This window comes from Clytia hemisphaerica, unplaced genomic scaffold (assembly GCF_902728285.1).
Source record: "Clytia hemisphaerica strain Z4C2 unplaced genomic scaffold, Clytia hemisphaerica genome assembly, whole genome shotgun sequence".
NCBI lineage: Eukaryota > Metazoa > Cnidaria > Hydrozoa > Leptothecata > Clytiidae > Clytia > Clytia hemisphaerica.
Window position 1 is genome coordinate 349,643 of NW_027103587.1, and position 25,939 is coordinate 375,581.

The 25,939-nt window shown below is 34.7% G+C and overlaps 1 non-coding gene across 1 annotated transcript; it reads right to left on the minus strand.

The window, feature by feature from the left end:
- Positions 1-300: 300 nt before the first annotated feature.
- On the minus strand, positions 301-373 carry Trnak-uuu (transfer RNA lysine (anticodon UUU)). Its single transcript has one exon. It is a non-coding gene; the product is annotated as a tRNA-Lys (tRNA).
- Between the last annotated feature and the right edge of the window lie 25,566 nt (positions 374-25,939).

The following is a 25,939-nucleotide window of genomic DNA, read 5'->3' on the forward strand; positions in this document are numbered from 1 at the left end:
ATACCCGAGAAGATGTTTTCAAAAGGTTGATCGTCTGTGGTGTGGTGGTGTTTGTACAGTGTGGATTTGTTGCTGTAGAGCCTGTAATGGAAAAATAATGAATAATGAAAAATGAAAATATGCCGCATCTAGTTTCAGGCATGCTGGTGACGCTAAACTGGTATGTTAATTCCCTCGGCCTATAGAGGACAAAGTCAACATTTTTCAAAGAAAATCATTAGATTGGAAAATATTACTTTTTACGGTCTTGCTTTTCAACTGTTTCTCCTAAGTCTAATAAAAATGTCATAAAAAGAATTTTGCCCTAACTAGGAATCGAACCTAGGCCATCATACTTAAAAGTATGATTATCATACCACTAGACCATCAGGGCTTTGAAGCTAAATAAATAATAAAAATTTACTATTTATTGTCTAGTTTTCTAACTGCTCGAATCTAATAATGTAAAGCATACTGGACCACAAGGTAAGTCAAAAATAATTTTTTTATATCTATTTTAGAAGCAATGATGACCCTTATTAAACTTGCTGAATATAAAAGTCATTTTATTGAATCCTTTGTCTAAAATTGCAAAGGCGAGCTAGTCAATCTTTCATCAATGCCAACAAACTCGATATTGAGGAAAACAGACGCCAAGTCAATCAAGGATTTAAAAACAAATGATGTTTTGGAAGGATTTTACAAGGAAATTCCTTATCTCACTAGAGCAATCAAAAGTATCACAAACAACAACTACATTACAACTCAAGTTTGTAATACTATAGCTTCCTCCCACAACCAGCTTTTGAGTGCATTGTGATACAAAAATGGCTTATTCTTTCGCCAATGTGGATTATTAAGAAAGGTAAGACAAGTATAAAGTGTATTTGTACAAAAATTGGGAAGCACGTGTATATGTAAAAGGCATAGATTTACAAGATTACATTCAAAGCAAATACCTACTAAAAGTAATGGGTACGTACGCTGTGAAGGGAATAGAAGGGGCTTAGCAAAAGTGTATGTTTAATTTTTAAATGACGTCATTTCTATTTTTCTCTCTGTACAAGGGGAAAAGGGGTCAAATCTTTGAAACATTTTGTTTACATACTATTTGAATCACCTCTTTGCAAGAAATGTATTGAATATGACAGGGTTTGTAATTTATATAAGGGCAAGAGGTGCTTTGCAAAATGAAGATTTCTACCCATCCCACGTGAGCAAGAAAGAAATTGATTGAAATGGAAACTGATCATGACGCCAAAGTTTTGGAATGGAAAAAGGAGGTGATCATAACAACCTTTCTTCATTGGAAATTGAAATCTGATGTTGAGAGGATCTGGAATCTGGAATTATAATTTTTGCAGTCAGGGAATTTAATTTGCCTTGTAAAGAATTTTCAGGTTCAAAATTTGGTGATTTTTGGGAAGGCTTTATCCCCCACTTTAAAAGGAGGATTCACACTATGCACTTTCACAGGGATTTTTGACACAACTTTTATAAAAAGCAAGATAAAAAACCAAAATTCCGAAGATTTATACTTTCATTGTTGTATGTAAATATTCTCAATCTCTGGTTAGTCCAAAAATGGAACTTTTCATTTTTAGAAGCAATAATGAAAGGTGAACCTAGTAAAAATAACACCATTTATGTTGGAGATAACTTAGATGGAGAAGTAAACACGAAACATCAAACTGAAACGAACACAAACAGATCATTCCATTATTTTAACATTTTTGCAGTTAAAGAAAAGGTGAGTCACCTGAAATAAAATTAAAGACTATTAACTTTCTCACTCTTTTTGACCTTAGCTTCAGTGGAAAGAAAAAGCCCAAACTTTGCATTTTAACAATAAACTGGCACTTTTTTGGGCCATTTTTACCCTATTTCAATTCATATTTAGATCAAAAAGGTATAAAATCATTTGAAATTCTAATCATCATCAACCAGGTTGCTCTTTTCACAATCTCGTAAAGTAACAGCTTTTTAGATAGTCTAACTATGGCAAACAATAGCCCTTGACCCAAGGGTGGTCAAAACATATTTTTCAGAAAATGAGCAAAAAACTTCTGAGAATTAAATATTGCAGTTTTTCCGGAATCGGTCTCAAACTGCAAAATTAGGTTTCACAAAAAATCTCAAAATCAGTGCACACACCCCAAAAATTAATTGCCGCACAAAAAATGTGCCACAAGGCCAAATTCGATCTGAAACATGTTATTTTTTTCTAAGGTTGACCTCGAAAAGTTAAGCGATACTCGAACAAGGGAAACCATAGTCAAAAGAAAAGAGATAGTCTGGAAACTGTCATGGCAACGGCGATTTCTTTTGTTCGAACTCTTTGCAAGAACTTTTTGACTCGGGCCCAGCCCTTTAGGTGCACACATCTTTCAAAATGGTAGACGTTTTGGTGGTACTCTGTGGGCTTTTTTGTGTTTATCCATGCTTTATGACAGATTTTTGGATTGTTTTGGTTCTTTTACATGCAGATTTTATCTTTATATCCATGTTTTATGATATTTTGATATGGTGTAGAAGTCTGTTTGCGAATTAATGAGCTATTAATGTCTTAAAAACACTATCTGGTGTAAAATTATTTCAAAACAAAATTTAAAATATTATAAAAGCCTTTTTGTTGTTGATTTATAGCATTATATTTCTGAATTCTTTTCTATTTGGGCTGTATCTGCTTATATCTCTGTACTTTTATGATCCAGTACTCTTAATAATAAATGTGAAATGTGATATTAAAATGTTTTGATGTTTTTATTCTCTAGATTAAAATTGAAAAAATACGTATATATATTCAACATTCAAGTAGTAATATTCAACAATGCCTGGTTCCAACTGTTCCATTTATGGATGTCCAGTATCTAGAAAATCGAAGTATAAGGGCATTGGAATCATGAAAATACCATCTGGCGATTCACCAATGGAAATAGAATGGAGGAAAAAGCTTATTGGGATTATCACTAAGGGAAGGGTGATCGATGACAATCTCAAAGAAATGATAGAGAAAAAGAGACTTTTCATTTGCGAGAGACATTATCAATCTCACCAATTGAACAAAGGAGACCGTACCTATCCAAAACCAGGAGAGCTACCATCACTTTTTTTGGATTTGGGTAAATCAATCAAAAGCCCACCTGTTACCCCTCGTTCATCTTCAATCATTTCAGCCTCAAAAAGGAACCTGTTCCAACAACAACAACAACAATCATCGTCAACTAATACTTCTGCAAATTATAAGTCACTGGAGGAATTCCAAAAACGTACGTCCCAGTTAAAATTACCAAGTGGGTGGAAATTGAACTATGAAATCCCAAATAGAAACTCTATCACTTTTATGGACGAAATTCACATGGTACCAAAATTTGAAATCTTTGTTTCCCAGGATTTACAGTTTATGGTTCGTGTTTTTTTGTGGAGATTGCCCAATGACAATGATTTGATATTAAATTCTCGAGGTACACTTGAAAATGTGTTTCTTTCAGACTTGATAAAATCACTGCAATCATTAAAAGTATGTCCTGGTGTTGATGTATCCATGTTTACTTCGAATCATTCATTTGTTAAACACAACGTACCCAAAATATTTTCTCCATCAAATGTCACGACATCTCAATTTCCCTTGTTTCAAACCGAGTTCAATCGATCAGAATTATGCAAGGTGCTCATATCAAACAATTCTTCCCTCTGCTCCAGCTGTTTGAACCTTCAATCAAAAGAAAATGTTTCATTGAAAAGAAAACACAGTTCTCTCACTCAACCAGCAAAATTGAATGCTCCACTCAAACATACTGCTCCTGAAAAACTTGCAGTAACAGTACAGCAGTATAGAATAGAAAACAAGTCCCTGAAAGAAGAGATTGAGCAAATGAAACAAATGATTGAATTAAATAACATTCCAGTTGACAAAGAGCTCAATAAGGACATGGTCACCATAATGTCAGCAAATAATGATAATTTACCTCCTTTTATGAAATTCTTTTGGGAGGAACAGCAAAAATACTTAAATGTGAACCGAAATGGTATCAGGTATCACCCCTCCATTATTAAATTCGCTCTACACTTGGCTTCAAAATCACCGGCTGCTTATGATGATTTGAGATACGATGATAAAACTAAAACCGGACTGTTGATGCTACCCAGTCAACGTAGACTACGGGACTACAAAAATTACATATGTCCTCAAACTGGATTCAATCCAAAAATTGTTCAGGAGTTGAAAGGTATGGTCCAAAATTACAGTGCCCAAGAACGATATTGCACTATTCTCATCGACGAAATGAAAATTCAAGAGGACCTTGTCTGGGATAAACACTCTGGGGAGCTTATTGGTTATGTTGATCTTGGAGATGGTGAGATCAATGCTGCAACTTTAAAAAACTCAGAAGCAATTGCTTCACACATACTTGTTTTTCTTGTTCGGGGTATTGTCAATCCTTTGAAATATTCTTTTGCAAATTTCGCAACAAAAGATATCACCGCTGTTAATCTTTTCCCTTTATTTTGGAAAGCTGTTGGAATTTTAGAGGACAATTGCAATCTCAAAATTCTTGCAGTCACCAGTGACGGTGCTAGTGCCAATCGTACGTTTTATCGAATGCACAGTAAAATGGCCGAAAGTGTAGTTGAGGGAAGACCTGTTGTTTACAAAACAAAGAACATTTTTTCTGATGACGACCGTTTCATTTATTTCATCTGTGACCAACCACACATTGTTAAAACAGCTCGAAATAATCTTTCTCATTCTTCTTTTGAAAAATCATCAAGGTTGTTGTGGAATAATGGTAAATACTTAACCTGGAATCACATATCAGAACTTGTGAAAGATGATTTGAAATCTGGTGCTAAAAGTTGCTTCAGTCTATCCGTTGATCATGTTGAATTAACCCCATATTCACGAATGAATGTCCTCCTTGCAGCTCAAGTTTTGAGTGAATCTGTCAGCACATGTATCAAGGCAGTAGGTAAACCTGAAGAACAAGCCACTGCAGATTATTGCTTGATGTTTGACCAATTCTTCGATTGCATGAACGTTAGAAATCATAAAGAAGCTGTCATAAAGATCAAACCCTTCAAAAAGCCTTTCACTCCACCAGAGCCAGGTATTAGAAGTTCATCTTCTGTATATTGCCCAAAAAAATTATCTACAGTATTTTTTCTCAAAGTAGGAGGGCTAGTGACTTAAAAAACTTATTTTCAATGGAGGAGGGCTTGATTACACACTGTAATGGAATATTATTAAGGAGCAAATTACAAAAACTTAATTATTTTATTTAAAACCTCCTTTTAAATCAAGTGTCAATTTTGTTTTTGACTTCAGGTAAAGAAGACGAACGCAAGAAATGGCTACTCACAGAATTCTTGCCATATTTCTCGAAATGGAAAGATTCAATTGAGAACCGTCCTGGCAATTTCACAGCTACTGAAAAAGCCAAAATGTTCATATCCTGGCAAACGTATGAAGCCCTACAAATCACAACCTACTCCGTCATTGACATGGTCGAATTCTTACATACAAATGCTGTCCAATACGTTTACACCGAACACTTCTGCCAAGATCCACTGGAGAACTACTTTGGTCGTCAACGCGCAATGGGGTTTAGAAGTGACAATCCATCATATTATAAAGCCCGATACAATGATAATGGAATTCGAAGAATCAAAACATTCAAGCCAATCAAAGATGGAAATTCACGTGACAACTCTGATCTGTTCACTGTATCAGATGAGCCTGTACCATGTCGTCCTGCTAAGAAGAAAAAAGATAATGAAGAAGAAGAATTAACACTTTAAACTCCCCCTTCCCCAACGGTTTTTTTTAAAACCACAAATCTCTTAAAAAACAAAACTTACTTGTACATTGTAGTTATAAACTACACCACTGTCAATTTTAAATTGACGAAGAAAGAAGATAAAAACAAACACCCAGACAAGATTCATGGTAGGTATATTTTCTGTTTGTTATATCTGATAATATGATTAACCAAAATATTTCTGGAAATGTTGTTATCTCCTATTAAAAGATCAAGAATTGAAACATTGAAGGTATTGGATATTGTTTTACGTGATTTTATTGTTGTAATGTTGGTCTAAAAGGCATTCTCAAGGGTGGTGTATGTAAATTTGATCCAAAAGTCAGTTAGTACTAACTGTATGTACCTTTTGTGAAAAAGGCGGTTAGTAGGCATACTGTCTTGTACTAACTGGCTTGACCCCCCCCTGGCCTGAGTCTTGTTGGCCAATCTCTGTCAGGTTGTTTTGTTTGTTTTCTTTTTCATATTTGACCAAAGAATTAGTATGAGAAGTGACAACCAAATGACATTCTTCTTTTCTTTTGTAACCACCCAAAAATTAGGGTCTTTTATTTCTTTTCAGGAACAAAATATTTTGGGGCCATCCATATAGTATGTACGCAAGAAAGGGGGGAGAGGGGGGTTTAACAAAAGCGTATGTCTATTGTTTAAGTGAAGTCATTTCTATTGTTCTCTGCGTACAAGGGGGGAGGGGGTATCAGATATTTGGAAAATTTTTGCGTACGTACTATGAGGATGACCCCTTTTCATAAAATTTGAGCAAAAAAGACCAAAAATCCGGCATCGGATTTGAGAGAATTTTTGTTCTAAAGTATTTAGGAAATCAGAAACCATGTAGCAAACTTTTCTTTGTCTGTAAAAAAAACAGATAATAGACTAAAAAGAAAACTCATCAGCTTTTTTGTTGATAATTGAGCATCCTTGAATTATATTTCCAGACAGAGGAGTCGAACCTCTTAGATTTCTAGAAAACTGTCCAAAGCATTGGATAGAATTCTTGAAAAGTCTGGCTTTGTACAAATGAACAGGGATTTTTGAAAAAGTTTTTAAAAGGAAAATGCCAAAAAATCTTACAGGTTGAAAAACAAAATCCTGTTTTGAATAAATCTTTAGAAAATTTAATTCAAAACCTCAAAAATGCACTACTCATAGGGTGGGGGATGGGGATGGGGGATGGGGATAAGGGGTTGGAAAGCATAGCTATCCAGGTGATAATAAGTATGTTTGTTTTTTAATAGATTTGTAGCTTTAAAAAAAGCTGTTTTTTTTCCAAAGATTTCATGACATCTCATCTCATCAGTGACCCATATCAAGTGTTGTTGATGCCTTCTTGATACTCTTGATCAATGAATCCATCTTCTGTTTCTTGGTGTCCATCTTGTGTTTGTCTTTTATCTGTTTGACATGCGAGAAAGTGCGAGCTCTAACAATCAAGGTAAGAATTTCACGTAAAAGATTCAATGACAACTCTTTTTCAACAGGAATAGCACAGTCATTTCTCACTTTTGACCAACAAGTTAAAATCAGATTGTTAGCCATAAATTTTTCCACCATTTCTGCACCATCAATTTTGTGTTGAAATTTATCAATAATGTTCACATGAAAGTATCTCTCAATTTCATCAAAAATGCTGTACACAAAAGGTTTCATCGTCCACAAAACCACCACGATCTCTTGCTTCAATTAGGCGTTCATTAGGGAGGGAAGGAGCATCAGGTCGTTTTTTTCCAGCTTCCAAAAGTGCAAAATATTTTTCCTTTACTTCGGTGGATTTTGACGAGACATTGTTGCGCATAGCTAATCTTTTGTGAATTGTTTTAAAAACTGCACCAGATAAATATGCTATTGAGTTCTTTTGCTTATCAGTAAATGTGATTAGATTTTTATTGGCAGTGAGATTAGCAGGATTTTTTTTTGAGAAGAAGAAGAGTTTGCCTTATTGAGATGTGCCAACACATGATTTGCAACTTCAGCACCAAGTAAGCGTTCACATTTTTTAGTTAACCGAGGAAAAACATTGTGTTTTGGCAAAAAATGTCATAAAACATAGGGTAGAATTTTTCAGCATTCCCATTGTATGCAGCAAGGATTTTCAAAATCAATTTATGAGACTCAATAGCTTCTTCAAGAGTCCAGCTGAAAGTTGAAAATGATGTCTTCGTGGCATCCGAATAACAGTCATCTTGTGAAAGTTTCAATGCACATTCTGTCCCAATTTTAAAGAAATCAAAAGGGTGAAGCTTTGCTTTGGCTTTTTCTTCAAGAGTCTGTTTCTTTTCAGCATGATTAATTTTATTGTCATTGTGTTTGGCATTCTTGTGCCTTGAAAGTCCTTGCTTGGATTTGCAGATTTTTGTACACTGGTCGCACTTAAACTCTTTTACTTCCACCTCGACTTGTTCATCAACATTCTTTAAAGTTTCTGACGAGATTTCCTCCTCAAAAACAAAATCTTCAGTCAGTAAAATCATAATTTCATCAAGATTATCTTCAAAACATTCAACATTTACTCCTGCAGCAGCCGCCATCTTGATTCCAGTATGCACTCTCACTACGACCGTCGAAAAAATTCAAGTTCGAGCTCAAATGTAAACAAAACGGCCCGAGTTTCCTGACTATCTCTTTTCTTTTGACTATGGGGAAACGAAAGATGTTTCCCCAGAGGAATTCATGCCAACAGTCGAACAAGAGTTTATTATGCTGGCTGCCAGGATTCTCGTAAAATATATCCCCTCGATGGGGATTTTCAAAGACGTTATTGTACACCATATCAAGCATGAATATTTTGAAGTGATGGAAAAAAAGTCTGAGCAAGTAATAATAATAATATCGGTCTGGAGACCTACACGGAAATGTTAAGTATTACCTTCACGAGAACTATTGCTTGAGTCGGAAGGTGGCGTTGTCCAAAAAGTAAAGAACTTCCTGATTCTGCTACCTCAAAAATGGCTACCATTTTGTGTTTTTACCAATCTTTTGTAGAAGGAAGTAGAATTAGGAAAAATGTAATAAGAATTATGCAGTAAATTTCTTAAATACCCAGTGAAAGGTTTTTATTCACTCTCTTTTACAACATTTCCTGTTAAGGCAATATTTGCCCTTTCTTTGTTGTGGACCTGACTGTCATTTTGATTGTGATAATAATCTTGTCAAAAAATTTAGGGCCATGAAAGGCATAATTACAGTAAATATTGAAACCTACTTATTTCAACTTTAAAACTACATCCTTTTAATTTTATTTTAAACTTTCCAGGTTCCACTGGGCGCACTTAATGAAAACTGTTCTGAAGACATGATCGAAATTTTAGAGCGTATACAAGAAAGGTAATCTTTTATAATGTGTATTTAAAGATACAACCTTTGAATATAAATCTTCCATTTTAATGACGAGTAAAATCACCAGAATCTTCATTTTTGTTTATTAAAAACTATATATTCGACCTCACTACAAGAGGTCATCATCAGAGTAAAAAATCTAATACAAAATAAAGAATCTAAAAACAAAATTTACAGAGTAGGCTAGTTAAAACAGGTTAAAATGATATAAAACGTTTTCATGTAAAAGAATGCCTAGAAAATCTAAAAAGCAATATAGAGGACTTTTCATTCATTCCATTTCGTTTTCATTCAACTACAAGAACTTTCTAACTTTTTTCAAAATTTTCAAATTCAAATTTATTAGATATGTGGTAAAGGATGAATCAGGCAGAAACAAGACATTTTTCGGAGGTGACCAGTTGACCGAGGAAAGGGGAAGATCAGTACAGAATGCTCGGGCAGATGGAAAGACACCTGAAGAACGTGTTACTACAAAATTTGAAGATTGGCGTGCAATAAGAACAGCATATGATGTAAACATTTATTCTCAAAGGGGATGTAAGGGCAAAATTCTACTATAATTTTTTTCCAATTTATGGAAACTTTATACAAATTGACTATACCCGCTTTAAAGTGATATCGCTTTTAAGAGCTTTTCAATGGTATAAGTGGTTTTGGGCTTTAGTGACAAATAATTTTTGTTAAATTTCAGGTCTCAAAGTCTTTTGACCATAAAAAAATAGCTGGACCTAATTCCCTTACTTCCTCTCAAAAAAGTTTCTAAATACATTTTCTTCTTTCGAATGAGCAAAAAAAAATTCCACTCCAGAAATTGTTGTCACAGGTCCTAAAGAATGGCCCCCTACTAGTAAAAATTCTATTTTGAAATAGATACTTACAATGTTTTTCTTTTTATAGGCATAACACTTATAAGCATATCCAGAGGCTCAAATTTTGGAAAAACCTAATCATTGTCTAAGCATATGCTGAGCCTCAAATTCATCTTTCGCTTACCAGACCTCTTATATTGAACGCGGTCTCGTATTTTTACGTGTAAAATATGAAATACGGCATATATTGCTTCTCTCTTAGCCAATCAGATTGCTTATATTTTTCAAGTTGACGAAAAAGGAAAATAATTTAATATCTTTTAAACAGAATTATATATTTTTCACTACTTTCAGTCTGCTCTCAAAATGTTCAAAAATAAAGATGCAATCGGTGATGCTGGAACCTATCTACCCAATGCGCTAAAGACTGGAAACAAGAACGCACTAAGAAAAGTAGAGGACAAATTCCAAGAAGTCAAGGAGTTCTTTGACATCGAAACTAAGGCTTTATTGGTTTCTGGATTTCTTGAACAAGAAGGTATTTAAAACAAACTTGACAAAAGTCTTATGCTAGAAATTAAACACATTTAGAAAAAAATCTAAAACTTAACAAAGGGCCATAAGCACATTTATTCAGACTTTGAGCTCATATTAGGCGTTGAGGTCGACGAAAGTCGTCGGTCGCAGGCCTCAAATAAACTCTCTGTCCAATGTTTTTTGAATTCATTTCAGGTGCAGAAAGCATTGAAGAGTATGAACCACCTACAAATATTAAGAACAATGATCCAAAAACAAAGGTGAAGATGGCTCCATGGAAGGATACATTTATTCTTTAAAAACCATGTTCTGGATTCTTTGAAATCACTAACAAAGATGCTACCTGAGCAACAAACTCACAAATGTCGTGACAAAAACTGTACCAAAGTAAGATTTAAAAAAATTGATGTTAGGAAAATCAAGGGGTTCAAAGTTAATGAGATGTTTAAAATCTCTATTTACAATAATGACACTTATTTGAGAAAGGTTGAAGAGCTGTTAACTGATTTAATCAGTGTTTTCTATCAAAGCTGTACTATTTACTAAGCAAAAGCTTGCACCTGAATTTGAAAAATAAAAAAATGAGGATGGTATGAGGTTATATTACATAATATTTTATCATTTTCTTTTCACAGAGATTTTTCTTTCTGGCTGCAAAGAATTTACATGAGGAATTGGCTCACGGTCTTGCTCCTACGGCATCGTTGGAAGAACCAAAAGAAAACATCAGAGACGACCTGTACAAATATAGCTGCTCTCGACTTTATGTTGGTTTGTTGTTGCTTAACGCAAATGATCCAGTGAAAGAAGGAGATGGTGACAGGCTGATTCGATTTTATAATATCTACACATTCATCTTTAGGATGAATGGTAATGACAAATATGCATACATCTGCTTGAGGTTGAAAGCAAGAGAGCTTGCTTTGATGTCACCAAGAGATTTTCATCGCCTGAAGTGGAATCGTTTTGTCAACAATCACGGTGGACGTGCCCAGAATATCTCGTTAGACCTCAGACTGGAGCACATCAACAAGGTTACAAAAGCCCTAATCAAGTCCCAGGGAATGCAGAACTTGACAGACGACGTGTCGAAGACATTTCAAAAGCCATTGGAGGCATGGAAGAGCTAGTGGAATCTCAGCTAACAGATGCTGGGGTCACAAAGAGATCTGGACACCACTCAAATACCCACAAGCAAGACATGTTCCAATCACTTTTCAAAGAGATTCACATGAACAACAAAAACTTTAAGAAAAGAGAGGGAAGAAAACTTGAGTGTTTTAAAAGCTTTGACAGTGATATCTTTGGAAAGCTTAACAAAGGATCATTGTTGAAATGGCTGAAAAGATTGACTAAAAAGTGGCATAACCAAGACTTTGAATACAACTGTGAAGAGGACAATTGAAATCAGGGTTTTCCTTAATATTAAGTTGTGTTTAATTTAACAAGGACAAATTTTTGCGGGATGAATCTTTTAGCAGGTTTTTAATTCAGTGACTTTTGGTGTTATGCTGTGTTATTGTGTAAGTAAGGGGGTTAATTTTCGCGAGGCAATTTTCTCGCAAAATTAATTTTTGTGGGACTTATTTTTGCCAGGACGGGAGTTTTGCCAGAAGTGGGCTTATTATTTTGAAAACAAAGGGAACTTATGTTAAAAAACCCTTAAAATTAGTTATATCTAAAAAACTCAAATTTTTGTGGTGATTATATTTCGCAAATTTCGCTAATCCAAAGGTTTTTAAAATTTTCACGAGGATTAATTTTCGCAAAATATAATTCCCGCAAAAATTAATCCTGTAGCAATAAGAAATCGAACCAATAGAAAAGGTCTTGCCAGAAGTCATTATCCGAATCGAAATAAAAATAATTTTCTTTGGCTTTCTCGTATGGCTGATTCAAGGATAGTAAATCAGAGTCACTAGCCTCTGCCAATTGAGCATTATCACAAAAATCTGTCTTGTCTTCAGTTCCAATCTCTGTTGATTTAGCATTATCGTCATCATTGTCATCATTTTTATTGTCTATTATGTTTTCCCAATCAAAAACTTCTTCAAAGATCCTCCTAACAAAGACAATGACAGATTCTTCAATACCCAAACTTATTACATCTCCTTCTGTTTTGATACAATCGACATTCTCCATCACCAGCTTTTCACCCGCTTTACTCAATCTAAGTTGTTTTAGACACTCCAACACCACTTTCTTTTCTTTTTCACTGGTTGATCTTATAATTGGTAAAGGTTCAGGTAGTTCATTGGTAACTTGTTCAAAAGCTACTGTTACTGAGCACGTTTCACAAACACATAATTTATCACAAATGTCACAACATTCATGTTTTTCTAGTGAATTATCTGGCACAACGTTGAAACATTTCAAAAGAGCAAATCTTCTGCAAACATCTTCTTTGTTTTTTATTACCCTAACCAAATCATCATCTTTGCAGTGAGAAATGTCACAAGCAGGACGATAAAATAACATTGCCGAGCTCTGTTTACCATCTCTGTCAGCTCTACCAATCTCTTGTATGTATCCTTCAACGTCCTTTGGCAACCCTACATGAATAACATGCCTGATGTTCTTTATGTTAACCCCCATCCCCAGAGCAGCTGTTGCAATAATAATAAAACATTCACCACCTTATGGTTTGATGAACTCCTCCATGATCTCTGCCCTGTGGTGGGGTAGAGTCTTTCCATGAAACACCCGGACAGTTTTACCACGATACTTTGGATCGAACAACAAGAAGAGCTTACCACAGCGACCAATATTATGACAGTATATGATGGTTTTTTCACATTGGCCATTCAAATCAAATTCAGAAAGAATAGGTCTCATGTACACCATGACCTCAGAAAAGTCTGAAGTTGTTTTCAATTTTTGCACGTGAATCTTTACATTTGGTTCTCAGGAGAGAATCTTTCAACCTTGTAATTCCTGAGTTTGACCAACTTTACAATTTTTCTTGTTGTTTTGCTGTTTGCGTTGGCAGTCAGGCACAAGAATGGTTTGTTGAAGAACGCTCTCAAATTTCCAACTTCGAAATGCGCTTTTCTGGGTGGAAGACAGGCCCCTGAAATTGGTAGAATAAAATAAACAAATCTCAATATTCATTTCAACTCTGCTCATAATCGAATCCATGTTCTGCTGTTCCAAGTTAGTTAGTCAGGGCAAGGAATACAATTTTTGATAATGCTTTAATGCTTCAGTAAAGTCCTGATAGTTTGTTCTCCCTCAAAATAGTAACTATCGTGCGACGTTGTAATGTTGTTGTCACCTCTGTTTTAATTCTGGCACCTACATTTTTACCTGAAAGCCAATCATAAAGTTGCTTGCTTCTCCCCGGATGTTTATATTTCCTATAATTTTTCTCTGCCGGTATGGCATTCTACAAAAATATGTTATACTGTTTGTTTGTTTATATACTTTTGTTATAGACATAGACTTAGCCTGGATATCCAGCCCGTAAACTTTTTTTTGATTTTGATATTTCTTATGTTTACGGTCTGGTTTACCTAGATCGTCTGCATTCTCATCTGAGGATGATTATGCGGATATTCTGATTGGTTGGTCCAAGCGAATCAGAGATCTGAATGGTGGCGCGCGTATAAGAAATTATGCGAGCCGACTTGAAGTGTTCGCCTAAATATTTAGGTGGACCGCGCGGACGATCAGCAAGGCGCATACGCTGCTTTGCATATCTCCCTGACTTTTCTTCTTCGAAGCAAATAACAATAGAATATCTAATTGTCTCCCTTGGGTGTTTGACCACGCATCCAAATAAAAATAACAATAATGGTAGGGAAGAAGCGGGAAGATCAAAACATGGGAATTTTTAGATGTTCTGGTTGTTTTCTTTTCAATTTCACTTGCTTAGATATTTATGTTTTAATCTTTATAATGACTTGGTTGCATCGTGGAAAGAACTGAAAAGGTATATCTTTATTTTGCTTCAATTCTTCTTTTCTGTTTGCCAATTTTGTATTGCTGTTTTGGGTTGGATTTTGAAAAAAAAAAATTTCTTCAAAATTCACTTTGCACTTTTTGTCTAAACAGACTTTCCACCACACTGTCTATATTTTATGGTCAAGGCTGCCATTCTAAATTGATTTATCACTGCTGGGGTACCATCTTGAAATTATGCATGTCATTATGTGCATATATTAATTTGCAGCCATGGGATTCATGCAGGAAAATCTGTCAACAGGGGTTCACCTGGTTTCTAGGTGAACCAAGCTCTATAATTTTAGAACTTTGTCTGGCTGAGGTAAAACTTTTGAGCTTGGATATCCAGGCTAACATAGACTGTTTTACTAACTTTTTATCCAAATTATCCAAAAAGTCGTTTGAGATGGCTTGGTCACATTGGGAGAATGCAAAATGTTAGAGCAGCAAAAATGATTTTGTTTGGAGAGCTTGAACATGGTTCACGTTCTATTGGACAACCAAAATTGAGATACAAAGACAACTGTAAACAACTCTTAAAGAAAATCGATTTACTCGATTGGACTGTTATTGCAATGGATCGCCCATTATGGCGGTCAAAGATTCAAGCTGTTTGTGAAAGTTTAAATGCTCTGAGATTGGAACGATATCAAAAGAAGAAAGACAGAAGAAAAAGATAGAATATCTATTTTTAATATTTATTTAAATCCATAATCATGTATTATTACTAATTTATGCTCGTTCACGAGTTAAGGCTTATTATTATTATTATTATTATTATCCAAATTGCATTCTATTGTTTGTATTTTTTTATCAAGTTTTATTTATAGATTTTGTATTTTTTTGTGTACTGTATATTTATTTATCATACAAACTTTACCTTGAATAGCTTTAAATCATAAATAATGGCTGATATCATTCATTGAATGGTGATCTTTTGATTAAAATGTATGTCACATGCTTGTATTTTTGTTTTATAAAAAGTGTTACAATTTTTATCATTTCCAAACAACAGGAATTCTTAGATACTTTCGGGGGCAATGGAAATGAAAAGCAATGAAATTTGATGTGTTCCAAAAAATTTACTTTGGGATCAAAAGTTTTCATATTTATCTCAGAACACGGTATGATATGATTTTATCAACAGCAAGAAGGATGACGTTATTTTGAATAAACTGATTAGTCCAATTATAGAAAAACAATGACACAGCCATATATACATATTTGAATATTAACACATGCACAATGTAGTAATTATGCATGGCTGTTTCATTATTTTTCTATAATTGGACTAATCAGTCGATTCAAAATACGTCATCCTTTGCTTTATTGATAAAAGGTCTGTTCAGTAATATATTTGAAACTTTCTGCATAATAAAGGTCTCGCCATTTAACGACAACATGAACTTCATCGATAACAACTCCAACTACTCTTGGAGAAAGAGCGAGGAGAGTTTCACGGCATCTCTCCTCGAGCAAGGATTCTGGACTTGAACACAATAAGTCAAAATTTCCACATGCAGCTTCTCCGATATTTCCCTTGGTCAGATAAATAGCCTTTACACCTAGCTCTGTACACCTTTTAATTTGGTCTTCAACCAAAGCAGTAATTGGGAAAATTACAATCAAAATAGGAGCTTCTTCCTGTGGATGAAAGTATTTGAAGACAGCAGGAACAAGATGGAAAATCAAAGATTTTCCATAATTAGTAGGGAGCACACCAACACAATCATGGCCACTAATGTAATTGAAAAGTAACCTTTCTTGACCTTCTTTCAGTTTTTCAAAATACACGGCCCCAAAAATGAGGGCTAAACTTATGTCGGTACATCAATGGACGACTACTATTTCTCTCCGATGGGCGGCCGCCAATACGCCATCGGAATATCAGATAAGCCACATGCATACAACCCCTGGTAAAATAATATCGAGATATGACCAAGAAGAAGAATCAGTTCCGATCAGAAAACTAGATTTCACTTGAAGAAAGGGTCTTTGTATTTTCTGTTTACTAAAAGGGTTGGGGTGGTTCAGCTGAACCATTTGAACCCCCTCAGATCCGCTTCATCAATCAAACTTCACCGATCTTGACACACCTTTTGCTAATCATTTTGATTTGGTTTCATTTTTTCACTCGTCACCCCAGTGAAAAATATTCCCAAACATCGCCCATTTTTTCATCCCAGTAGATAAATCACTCACCCCACTGGAATACTGTAACATTGAAAGATACGTAGAATCCGCACATACCCCACTGAAAATTTTATGCTTTTGACGTACCCCAGTAGAATTCTCACATCAAAAGGTTCACTCCACTATAATATCCCCTTCTCTTATGGAATTTCACTTTTTGAATTAACGAAATGCACAAAAAGGTTAAATTTTTTTGATCGCTTCGCTCGTAATCAAAACTATACAATTATAATTGTCCATATCACCGCGTCGTCAAAAGTAGTAGCAAGTTATGATCTAAACAGATGATCTAGAATATATCCAATATGTATGAAAGTCCTTATCTTTAATAAAAAGGCAAGAGCAAAATGTTTTCACGTTTTTCAGTCAAGCTTTTCTCAAAAAATAGGTCGGTCGTGGGTCGATCATTCAAGTTCGTAAATCAGAAGCAAAAATAATGATGACCTTCAGGTAGGCTTGATGACTAGAGAAAAATTAATGAATATGCAAGTTACTGGGTTAAATAAAAATGAAGCATGAAAGTGGAGGACAAGTGTAGGACATAAATAAATTAGTTGAAATTGTTTTTTTTTTCAAAGTTGAAAAATTCGTAATAAAGGAGTGATTTTAGCCTACACAAGAGAGTCGAAAATCAAAAATTTTCCTCGCCGGCGCAAACCATGGTTGCGCCTCCTTAGTCACTACATCTTTTAAAAATTAAGTTCGTATATAGTATCCATTAATTTCAGAGAAATGTCCTTACATACTCCACTTTTACTTTATCCAAAGAATATACAAGTATGAGTATATGAGAAAATCCTTTTACTTTATGCAGTTAATTCTAGTCAGTAGGGCAAAGTCTCCCGATTGGGAGACAATCTTGTATCAAACTCTGTGGTGATACTTGCTCCGTGAATTCGCGTAAAAATATTCTTACTTGGAAAAGCTTATGAAAGATTTTCAAAGTAGAATATTTTAAAATTTTGTCGGTCAATTTTAAAATCATTCGGTCAAATTGATCCATTCCCTTATGAACTCCAGGACATTTCAAAAGCATTTGATGGGCATTACAAACACATTTCATGATATAAAATCTCTTTCATACATTTCAAATACAATTCAAAATTTAAGATAAAAATGAAATGTCTTTGAATTGTATCAAGCACTCACACCAGATGCATTCCAAAAAGTTACGCAACTCTTCAAACAAGTGGTGGTGAAGGATATTTCACAGGTATTTACCCTTAGTTCTTAGGTTTTTCTTAAAATTTTGATTCTTCTTGGGTTTTTTCCACCCAGGACAGTTATTTCTATTCAATGTATACCCTGTCTATTATGAGATTTGAGTGTTTTCCTCTACTTTTTTACTTCAGAAAGGGAATTTAGTCCAATTTACAATGAATTTCCCATTTTAAAGGCAATTTTTGTGGCAATTATTTGAGTGGGAGGCAGTCGAAGCACAGTGTTTCCCAGATAGGCATTTTTCAAGTTTGGTAGATGCCAAGAACAGGGTATGGAAAGTTATGAAATTTGGAGCCAAAAAAAATATTATTAAAAAAATATTGGAGGGGAAATGCTATTACTTTGTAAATGTAAGGTGATGATTAGAGACCTTACTTGAGTACACTTCTCTTTTTTTTTTTTTTGTTCAGGACTTTTGAATTCCAGCACAGTGAATGCAGCTTGGTTAGAGGGTATATTCTATTGATTTTATGTTTTTGTTTGTTAACATTCTATTGTTTAAAACAATGTAATTTCTTTTGAGACACTCAAGTGATTATTTACAAACATAAACTCATCTGAATCTCTCTATTCAATGACTGTGGTTTATACTGTTCTAGTAGGTCCTATTTAACAGTGTTCAAAATTCTTCCATCTCAGACAGATTTTCTCTCAGAGGTTTAGAAAGATGCATTTCCGCGATCTCAAAAACAGAAGAATCTGGCTTGGAGTTGTGTGTAAAGCCTAATTTTCTCTGAGAATCTCTGCTTTGAGCATTAATTTCAAAATAATGATTTTAATATGTAATTATTTAGAAATCTCAGGCGTAAGACCAAGAGCAGACGAGCCATCACCAGAAATTCCTTACTTACAGCCTACAGGTACTGCATTGAACTTTCTATCTTGCTTAATTGTTTAGAGTTGCGCTGCGAAAATTAGTTCCCTTAAGGTAATTTGAAACCATACCAACCAGACATGTTATCGGATATTTTGTTTTAAATGAAATGGAGGCTTCTAGCTCATCATTTTGTATTTTTAGATGTCTCTTGCAAAAAACTTTGCACAGAATGTTCAAAGAAAGATCTGATGATAAAAAACTTGAAGAAAGAAGTAACAGCATGTATGTTTCATATTCCAACCCTACCACTATTTACAGCAGCGGTCCAACTTAAAAAAAACAATTGTATTTAACTAAAATATGATACAGATTTTGACCCAAAGTTGTTATCCCCCCCTCTCTTTACTTGATCCCTCCAAAAAACCCCATTTTCTTCAGAAAATCTTAGGGGATAGGGGATAGATAGGGGATAAGGATCCCTATAAGGACAGAAAAGTTTGACTCCCTGTTAAAAAGGGGGCTCACACTATGCAGGGTATCAGTAAACAAACCTTGTTAAAGCCTAATTTTAATAAATTTCTTTTTAGTGAAGCAGAAATTAAATCGGAATTTCAACTCATTCCAAAAGGTAATACTATTGGGTACCTAATAAATAAACTTTGCAGCTACGAATTTTCCTTTGTTTTTATACCCCTAGGACAACGGGTTTCACCCCCCCCCCCCAAACAAGCATCACCTGACCCTCAGAGACCAAAAATTACCCCTGGGCAGAGCAAATCTACACCCCGAACAAGTCAAATTTTGACGAATTTTTGCTACCCCCAGGACAATATCTTCCAAACGGGGTGAACAAACAAACATTTTCTGGAAGAGCCTATTATATAATTTTTCTCCTTTTTTCAGATGGAGCTCGTCAAAAGAAGTGGGATCTTCCTGAAGAAGGACACCATTTGTCAGGCGCACCTTCTTCCAGAGTTTGGAAAATGTTTTCCTTACCTACTTAAAAGGTTGGGTTTCTTTATTCTATTTTTATGTTTTTGAAGGGGTGAGAAATTTCCAATAAAAAATCTGCTTGTTATCCGCTAAGATTTACCGTGATAAAATGTGCTTTATTTCCTTCTAGATTGTTTTCCCAACGTGAGCTGGTTACCCTGAACCACACATGGGTAAATGGGATGGATGAATTTCCCAAAGATTTGTTGAATGTCATTTTCATATGAACCATCAGTTTCTCTGTTCCTAAAAAGATTATATTAGTGATGCATCTGAACTAACCATGGAATTCAGTAGAAAAATTAGCCTATGGCTCCCAAATTCTTTTGGATGGATTATTACAATGATATTGTGAAATTTAAAAATCTTAACAAGCACCTGTTATCAATGGTTTCTAAAAACATGGATACTCAAATCTGACTAACAAATAAATTTGAATTTTTTTTGATTATGCTATACAATAAGGTTTTGATTATTTTATGTTTTCAGTCTTTTGTAAAGCAAACACGTACGACGTAGTCAGTCGCTACGATAAAACAAGGACCGAAATCGACTAAAGCCGCATTAATGAAATGTGCACAAATGTTGCTCAATCTGCCCGCCACTATTTGAAATTCGGCAAAAAGTGGCTAATCCAATCCGAAGAAGAAGAAGAAGAGAAAAATGAACCGCACAATGCAACACTTTAACGTTTTGCTGCTAATTAATTTTGGCGGTGACGTATTTTGGAAAACTTGAACTTCTACTTTTTCTTCTTTCTCAGCAATAAAGACAATGTTAGATAGCAAGAAATAAAGTTTATTTTTTGAGCGTCCAAACAAAAAAAATCAAAAAAAATATTTTTGAGTAGTAATGCGAAAAGTATTGTCTTGAGGACCTATACAGTACACCTTCCCGCAATACAAATTCAGCAAGTGACGAAGTTTTCCTCAACAAATTTTTAAATTCATTTGCCTTGAAAGATAAACAGCCATAGTTGGGGTTCGATACTTCATTTTACGAAAAACTTTGTCATTTAGAAGCTTTTCGTCTAAGCGAAATATTTAGGTAAGATCTAATCCTTTTTCACGCGTAAACAACGCACTTAACCGGCGTTTGCGACGACGGGAACCGTCTAGTCTATAGTTTGTTTTAATTTTGAAAGTAACTGTATTAATTCGAAGATAAAATATTTTTAGAACACCCTGTATATATAATTTATTACTTTATGTCTATCGAAACGATTAATTATTCATTACCTTTCTATAACTATTCTTATATTTTAAATTTAAAATTTTTTATTATAATCCCTAATTGGACATGGAAATTGGAATTATACTTCCCCAAAAAATTGAAGGATGGGATTTTCATGTTCCTTTACTCTACTTCTAGATAACTCCCGCTAATTGTTTTCTAGAAAATTTATTTTTGATTAATTCCTTTATTATATCATATTATTTTATATTATTTATCATTTAAATTTTTGGGAAAATAATTTTGAACGTTCCCTTTTTGCCCTAATCCTTCTATTAGCCTTTTTTTTCAAAAATGTTTCGTTCCATCCCACCTGGGGCCGTCCATATAGTATGTACGCAAAGATTTTCTTAAAATTTGGTACCCCTCCCCTTGTACACAGAGAACAATAGAAATGATGTCATTTAAACAATAGATGAACGCTTTTGCTAAACCCCCTCTCCCCTCTCCCCCCTTCACTGCGTACGTACTATATGGATGGCCCCCTTATTAATTTTTGAGAATGTTTCTACTCACCGCTGACTTAACCCGTTTATTAGGTACTTGAGAGTATGTGTTGTCAATCTTGAGTATAGGTCCAATATAAGCAACATACTTTCTTTCTGACAGAATTTCTTCATTCACCTTGAGGTATCTTGAACATTTCGGTCAACCAAGCTTCTCATTCTTTGGTTTGTTATATTAATTTATTTGCCATACCGTTTCTATATATTTGAATTGCTTTTTCCACAGATCAAGAAATGAGAAATTTTAATCAAGTAAAAAAAGAAATAACATGAGATTCTTGGCTGGTTCATTGTTGCTTTGTCTTGAAAATCCGATTTAAAGAAATCTGAATCATTTATGGTAAGTGAAATATATTCTTTTACTTTCACGAAAGCAATAAATTTAGGTATGACGATACATACTAGGATTTGTAGGATTAACTTTTGCAATACTAAATTTCTCAAATTTGAAGTTTAATCATTTTGCTGATTAATAAAATCAAAATCCTAAAATTTTAACTGGTGGCACTGGTTCTGATTTTTATTTCTTGAAAAACACTTGTCATCAAGTTCTCGTCTTCGATTAAGTAATATTTTTTTGAAAAAATTTTTAAATACTTTTTTCTTACTCTAAAAAGCTCTTTCACCGCCTTGGAATAGACTGAAGGGTGGCTGGAGACACATTTTCTACTTTTCCTGGTGAATTTTAAACAATTCTAACCAATTTTAGCTGTTCCTGCCCCCTTGCGGAATGCTTTTGAACTTTTTGTAATGTGTTTGGATTGTGCAATTATGAAAGGATTTTTCAATAAATAAACGTTTCAAGCACAATCCAAACGATACCATCCAGACACATTCCAATTTTGAAATGTATTTGGAATATGCATGAAAAGTTTTTAGGATACGTTTCAAGTATAATCCAAGCAATCCCGTCCAGACACATTTCGTGGAATGCTTTTGAAATGTAATTGGATTGTACATAACAAATTTCTTGGATCACGTTTCAAATACCATCCACACGATACCATCCAGACACATTTCGTGGAATGCTTTTGAAATGCATTTTTGAAATGTAATTGGATTGTACATGACAAGTTTCTTGGATCACGTTTCAAATACAATCCACACAATACCATCCACCATCCGTAGAATGCCTTTGAAATGCACTTTTGAAATGTATTTGGATTGTGCGTGAAAAGTTTTTTGGATATACATTTCGAATACAATCCAAACTATACCATCCATGGATGGTATTTGAAATGCTTGACGGATTGTAGATGGAATGCTTTTTGAAATGCATTTGATATGTAAATAAAATGTCTTTGAAATATACAGTCCAAATATATTTCACTATCATAGGTTTTTTTTAGCTTCCCCTTTTGCCCCAATTTCCCCCTTTTTCACTTCAAGATTGACGTTGCATGGGCGTTGAATGAATGTCGCTCTTGCAAAATCGTTTCCCTTCCGGGAGGTCTCCCAAACAGGATTCGTCTCCCGATCGAGGTATATTGCTATTGTTAGTAATGGATGATGTTTCGTTTTTTTATGAATAAAAGTCTGAAAAATATATTCCCTATCAGTAGCCTCAGATAGTGTAACAACGACTCCGCACTTACATTTTGTAATTTAACAGTTGACTAGCACTCTCGAGGAAATCAATGAGGTGAATTTTGCGAGTCTGTAGTTTTTTCCGTGTTTAAGTCTAAACAGAGCTTTACGCCGAAAATACATTCGAATTTTCAAATGTAAACAGCGCTTTGAAAATCGAATGTTTTTGAGTGTTCACACGAGAGCGCAAATGTTTTCGAATGTTTTGAAACAATTTATTTTAGTAAGTACGTTCAATCTGGACAGTCTGGAAATTGTTATTTGTCACTCGATCTTTCGAAATCATTGAAATCTTTTTTTCTGAGACGGGAAGGACTCTGATATTTTCTTTTTCTAACTGTTGCATACCGGTATTCTTTTCATTTAACAGAGTCAAAATGTATTTTCTTTCAAAGAATTATGATTTATAATCAGGAAACACTTCTTAGTAATTTTGACTGTATTTTGGATGCACAAGTTTATTGGAAGGGCATTATTTTTGCCCAGAGTTATAGCTTCAGTTTTCATTTTTATTCACTTCTTTGTTGTTTACAATTCTTTATTTTATTCTCCAAAAAGCTTTAGATTTTTTTTGGTGTTGTCAATGATGATGATGTTAGTGCAATTTAAGAACGAAGAAGATGGGAAGAAGAAAAAACCGAGCTTTCTTCAGTTTTGAGATGTTTTTGAATTTGAAATGCGTGCTGGAGCTCAACTACAATAAAACAAAGGTTAGTTAACTTTTATTAATTGTGGATTCTTGATATTATTCAAGTCGCAGATGACAAGAGCAAGAGAATTCTCTCACTGTCAACTGAAGAAGGAGTTGTGGTACCACCTCAAAATTGGTCGAAACTCATGGAGAATCCAGCCTGACTCAGCTCATTATTATTTGCTGGCAAATGCTAAACCCCCTTCACTCTCCTCACTTTAGATATTTAATTTCCCTACATAAGAGCTAAGGCTCTTTCGTTTTCTAAAATCCCTGTTCTGGCAGAATGTAGATTAAAATGCTATGTTATGCTATTATGGTATTTAAAGAGAATGGAAGTAAAAGATGGGTATTTTATGCTAACCATCCCTGTCTCACTGAAAGTTTTATCTCTAAGGTTATGGATTGATGACACAAATCTTGATTTATATTAGATTTATTTATATTCTTTCTTTTTCTTCAGGATGTAGAAAAAATGGATTTCAGATGGTTTTGGAGTCATTTTTTTCTGGATTTTTTATGTCTGAGCTACAGAAAGTTTAAAATATATTGTGCATTCTGGTGCATTGTGTATCAAAAAGACACCTTGTCTCGTTCTTCTAAATCTGATGTCTAGTCCTTCTAGTTTAGATACATCCCGTCCTATGAATGAGCTATAAAATAATGTATTTCACAAGAAGAATAAAATTCATTTTCTTGATTTTTGAAGTTCATTTTGAGACATTTCGCCTCTTTTTCTTCCCCGCCTCCTTCTTAAAAAAAATTCAATTTTTTCTACGCCAATCAGATCTCACGTCTTTTTCCCGATCAGCCAATCACAATGGTTTGTAGAGGACATTGCGTAATTTTTTGTCTGGTCTGTAATTTTGATGTTTCCTCGAATCCAATGAATTTTCTTTAGCAGAGTAATGGGGCCCACTAAACCTGCAAATGCAGCGATTGTATTGGCTATCAAAAAGCCATTTTAGATTTTCTTGAAAGCCAGATAAATTGCGGACCGAACCGTGGGTCGGGGCTATTTTTTTATGGTCCCTATCTCGAATAACAGGAGATCAAAGTCTGGACTTCGAAAATTCCTTTGACAAAATAACTTCCTGAAGAAAATATTTAAGCCATAAAATTAGCCCCGACCCTAGATCAGGTGCCCCTATGTGCAGGCCACCCTAAACAGTTGTTTATGACCCTTAACTCTCGGCCGAGTCGTTGCTTTTTTTGATAAACAGCAATTTTGGGACCTTACTTCAGTGGTCGTTTACTCGCGGTTTTTGACAGTTTTAACAAAAGAGTTTGCCCTAAACTTCAGTTAAAAGGTTATATTTTTACAATAGATCAATTACACAATATTCTGAACTTGTTTATACGTTTAAATTTGAGCTCAATACTCTTTATTATGAAAATCGCAAAATTTGATAAATTTTACAGACCAGAAAATTCACCTCATTGACACACTTGAGCTGCTAGCTACTCTACCTCAGAATAAACTTTCAGAAAGATTTTCGTCACCCCAGTGATAATCAAGCAAAATTTGGTCACCCCACTCAATTTTTCGCGAAATATCTTGCACCCCAGTGAATTTCAGATTTTTCACATCCCATCCCACTGGATGTTTCACACCCACTGGGGCACAAAGACAGGGGTGTAGAAGATGATGAAAGTTGAGACTGATCGAGATCCTCTTGCTTCTTGTCCATGAGGGTCATGAGATTTGAAACAACTTAGCCAGCTACTAGTGCGAAGCTGCTTTAACATTTCATAAAATAGTTCACAGTACGCTTCGGAAGAGGTGGCGCAATATAAGGGAGATAACGGCTGATGTAATAATTAAAGCGCAGCTCTGCGCATACACATTCTTGTTTCGGATTTTCTAAGTCAAATCGGGAAAATCGGAATTAGACTGAGGAGTCTTAACGACGACGACCAGCGGGAAAAAATCGCGGAACAGATTTGAAGGGTCACCGGGGTAAACTTTTTAACCAATAATCCAAGAATTTTTCATCTTCATAATATAGAGCGACAGAAAAAACTGCCCGTCTGCAAAAATTTGTGGGCTGCGCAGGCTGTCAAACAAAGAGAACCTGAGGTTTAAACTTTGGGCTGTTTCTTATGGTTTTCAAAACAGCCGAAGCAATCAAAAACAAACATGACATAGTAACATTTGGCATGGAATGAACTTCTCTAAAATTGATTTTCCTGGTGAAAATTTCTTTGCCAAGAAAGAATGTCAACAAATTATACCCCACCCCCAAAATGTCGATTTGGCGTTTCCCGTTGCA